Raw genomic sequence first — 4,896 nt, forward strand, 5'->3', positions numbered from 1 at the left:
TGTATGCCTTCCTGTGACCCTCAGTTTTTGTATTTGCCACCTGGAGTTTGGCAACCCTATGGCTGGAGATCTCCCGGAATTACAACTGGTCTCCAGTCAATATATATATATATATATATATATATATTGTATGCCTTCCTGTGACCCTCAGTTTTTGTATTTGCCACCTGGAGTTTGGCAACCCTATGGCTGGAGATCTCCCGGAATTACAACTGGTCTCCAGTCAACGGAGATCAGTTCCCCCAGAGAAAATGGCCGCTTTGGAAGGTGGACTCCGTGGCATTCTACCCTGCTGAGGCCCCTCCCCCAACCCCGCCTTCTCCAGGCTCCACCCCCCAAAATCTCCAGGTATTTTCAAACCCGGAGCCGGCAGCCCTAGGGCAGGCGGCAGAGGTGGTCGAATGGGCCCAGATGGCTTCAGCTTGAAGAATGTTGCAGAATATCGCAGCTTGCGGAACGTTGCAGAATTCTACTCATCCCTTGTCAGTAGCAGTAAAACTAAGGAGCAGATAGTACCCAGGCCTCGTAGCTACATTGGGGCATTTGGGGGCGCCGCCCCCTCAAACGTGAAACTGAATGGATCATTCCCTTTAAAATGTGATATCAAATTGACCGTTCCCATTCCCTGTAACTCTGCCCCCTCACATGTGATATTGAATTGACCATTCAAGGGTTCCCTGTAAATGGTGTTTTCCAAGCAAGGGCTGCCCGCGCCTGATCTCCAAGTGGCGAAATCGCCGCTTTGAGTTCAGGGGAGGTGTGTGCCCCCCCCCCTGCTGCCCCACAAAAGTTCCCCATGCCCCACCAACCCCAAATTTCTGGCTCTGGGGCTGGTAGTACCCCACCTGCACTCTCCCTTACACAGTCAGTGTACATGTATTAAAGACCCATCACTAATCAAATCAGTCAATCCTAAAGGAAATCAACCCCGACTGTTCCCTGGAAGGCCAGAGATTGAAGGTGAAGCTCAAAGACTTTGGCCACCCAATGAGAAGGGAGCACTCACTGGAGAAGACCCTGATGCTGGGAACGACTGAAGGAAGAAGAAGAGGAGGAGGAGGAGGAGCAGGAGGAGGAGGAGGTTGGATTTATACCCCGCCCTTCACAACCCAAAGGTGTCTCAGAGCGGCTTACAAACTCCTTTCCCTTCCCCTCCTCTCAACAGACACCCTGTGAGGTAGGTGGGGCTGAGAGAGCTCTGACGGAAACTTGGCTGACTCAAGGTCACACCCGCAGCTGTATGTGGAGGAGTGGGGAATCAAGCTCGGTTCTCCCAGACTAGAGTCTGCGCTTCCTAACTACTACACCAACCTGGAGCTTACTGCATGGTACAAAGGCCCCGACCTGGACTGGATGTCCCAGGCTACCCTAATCTGTCAAATCTCAGAAGCTCAGCAGGGTCGACCCTGGTTGGTACTTGGATGGGAGACCGCCACGGAAGACCAAGGTTGCTACGCAGAGGCGGGCGAGGGCAAACCACCTCTGAACATCCCTCTGCCTTGAAAACCCTAAAGGTAAAGGGAAAGGTTCCCTTGCTCGAAAGCCAGTCGAGTCCGACTCTAGGGTTGGGGTGCTCATCTCCGTTTCCAAGCCGAAGAGCCAGCGCTGTCCGAAGACGTTTCCGTGGTCATGTGGCCGGCATGACTAAACACCAAGGCGCCTTCCAGATTAGAGTCCGCGCTCCTAACCACTGCACCAAACTACACCGAAATGGTGAAGGAACCCCCCTTCCCTATAGGTCTGAGGTCCGCGGGAGGGAGCACAGAAGAAGAAGAAGAAGAAGAGATTGGATGTATACCCCGCCCTTCACTACCCAAAGGAGTCTCAGAGCAGCTGACAATCTCCTTTTCCCTTCCCCTCCCCACAACAGACACCCTGTGAGGTAGGTGGGGCTGAGAGAGCCCTTGACAGAAACTGTTCTTTTTCAAGGACAGCTCTGACAGAACTATGACTTGCCCAAGGTCATCCAGCCAGGTGCAAGCGGAGGAGTGGGGAATCAAACCCAGTTCTCCCAGATTAGAGTCCGAGCACTTAACCACTACACCAAACTGGGGACGGCAAAGGATGTGATGGTTAGACAGTGTTATCGAGGCAACAGACATGAAACTGAGCAAACTCCGGAGCACGGCGAAAGACAGGAGGGCCTGGCGTGATGTGGTCCAGGGGGTCGCGAAGAGTCGGACTCGACTGTGTGACTGAACAACAGCAACAAGGGTCGCCATCCTCCAGGTGGGGCCTGGAGATCCCTGCTATTATAGTTGCTCTCCAGACAACAGAGATCAATTCCCCTGGAGAAAATGGCTGCTTTGGAGGGTGGATCCCATGGCATTTTACCCCACTGTGGCCCTTGTCCTCCCCAAACCGCACCCTCCCCAAAATATCCAGCTATTTCCCCACACAGTCAGCCCTTTCCCCTAGTCTCCAAGTAACTTAGAATGGCACATTTGATTCCTTCCCTCTTCTGATTCTAAATTTCCATTCCAGAAAGCTATCTTAAATTTCCTTTCCATTCGTTTACCTCCCCCTCCCCAACTCGAACAACTTAAAACAGAAAAGGCCCAAATACTGAGTTCATAAATCACATTAGTGTTCATTTATCTCCTGGGCTACAGAGACAGGAATAAATAGTGAAATAAGGTTTGGGTTCCTGAGGAGGAAATTGAGGGATAGAGGAGTGGAAAGGAATATTGGGCGAGGAGGGATCTCACAGGGACGCGGTCTCTGCAGCAGATGGTTTTTTTCCCCCAGGAATAAAATAATAATAATAATATAGTAGTCTAAGCAAATGAGATTTAATTCAAAGGGGACATGGACGCGAGGCGCATTTCCGTTTCAGATAGCGAGGCAGAACTAGACCAATGAACAAAGTGAGACCATATTGTCTGAAGACCCGGAAATTTTAAGGCAACCTTAAAATGCAAAGGGAAGTGGAGGAAGGGGCAACGGTAAACTCTCTTTTCTTTTTTTCTTTAACAGGAAGAAGAAGAAGAAGAAGAGGAAGAGGAAGAGGAAGAAGAAGAATTGGTTTTATACCCTGTTTTTCACTACCCGAAGGAGTCTCAGAGTGGCTTAGAAGGAGGAGATTGGATTTATACCCCACCCTTCACTACCCAAAGGTGTCTCAGAGCATCTTACAAACTCCTTTCCCTTCCCCTCCCCACAACAGACACCCTGTGAGGGAGATGGGGCTGAGAGAGCTCTTGACAGAAACTGCTGTTTCTCAAGAACAGCTCTTATCAGAACTACGGCTTGCCCAAGGTCATCCAGTCAGGTGCAAGTGGAGGAGTGGGGAATCAAACCCGGGTCTCCCAGATTAACCACGACACCAAAGTGGCTCTCAATTTCCTTCCCTTCCTTTCCCCAAAACAGACACCCTGTGAGGTGGGTGGGGCTGAGAGAGCTCTCAGAGAACTGGGACTAACCCAAGGTCACCCGGCAGGCTTCACGGGGAGGACTGGGGAATCAAACGCAGTTCTCCAGATTAGAGTCCACCACTCTTAACCACTACACCAAACTGCAATAATAATTGAAGATCAAATGCATTTTAAATTAACACGTTCAGACCTCGGGTTGTATCTGTTGGATCTGGGAGGAGAAAGGGTTAAGAGAATTCTCTCACTGGGGTACACTTGGCAGTTGGCACCGCCTTCTCATCCCTTAGATGTTCAGCCTCTTTGGCCTTTGATTGCCTTCTGTTTTCATCTTATATAGAGCCTTTCTTCTTCTCACTCTCTTTCCAGAACTTGGAGCTGTAGCAAGTTAACCTTTTTCAAGTTCACTTGTTCACAATAAGTTAAATGTACCCACATGGATATATCAAACATAAGAACATAAGAGAAGCCATGTTGGATCAGGCCAGTGGCCCCTCCAGTCCAACACTCTATCACACAGTGGCCAAAAACACCAGGTGCCATCAGGAGGTCCACCAGCAGGGCCAGAACCTCAGAAGACCTCCCACTCTTGCCCCCCAAGAACCAAGAAGACAGAGCATCACTGCCCCAGACAGAGTGTTCCCTCTATACCTTGTGGCTAAAACCACTCATGGACCTCTGCTCCATATGTTTATCCAATCTCCTCTTGAAGCTGATAAGAACATAAGAGAAGCCATGTTGGATCAGGCCAGTGGCCCATCTAGTCCAACACTCTGTGTCACCCAGTGGCCAAAACCCAGGTGCCATCAGGAGGTCCACCAGTGGGGCCAGATCTCCAGACGCCTTCCCCTGTTGTCCCCCCCCCCCAAGCACCAAGAAGACAGATCATCACTGCTCCAGGCAAAGTATCCCAGCTATACCTTGAGGCTAATAGCCACTGATGGACTTCTGCTCCAGATGTTTATCTAATTCCCTCTCGGAGCTGTCTATGCCAGTCGTCGCCACCACTTCCTGCAGCAGTGAATGCCACATGTTAATGACTCTTTGGGTGAAAGATGTTATGTAAGACGTGGGGAGGGGGTTGTAAGTACAGTTTCTTTCTCTTGTTACCACTGGAGTCAGATCACCTTTGTAATTTGTTTGAGTGGCATTTTCCCCTAAATTGGGAAAACGTGGAGAATCAGGGATACTGCATAACGCTTCTGTGCTTCCAAGGCAAATGATATTTTTTTACATTTAACCCAATAAGATCCTACTAGTTCTTCCTCTAATACAAGCTTCTCTTATACTGGCAGACTGAAGACATGCTTGTATGCAGATGTCGATTCGGGGGAATTGCGGGGGATCGCCGGTCCCCCCGGGTGAGGTGCGGGGGGCGGGGCACACGACGAAGCCCAGCCCCCTGCTTCCGGCCGCCCTGCTTCTGGCCCTCATTCAGCCAGGAGGAGGCAGGAGAAGAGGGAGGGTAAGTTGCTTCCCCCCCGCCTCTCCCCACCCCTGCCTACCTGGGGCCAGGGAGGGCCTT

Source organism: Gekko japonicus, unplaced genomic scaffold, assembly GCF_001447785.1.
Source record: "Gekko japonicus isolate JY-2015 unplaced genomic scaffold, Gekko_japonicus_V1.1 scaffold4691, whole genome shotgun sequence".
Taxonomy (NCBI): domain Eukaryota; kingdom Metazoa; phylum Chordata; class Lepidosauria; order Squamata; family Gekkonidae; genus Gekko; species Gekko japonicus.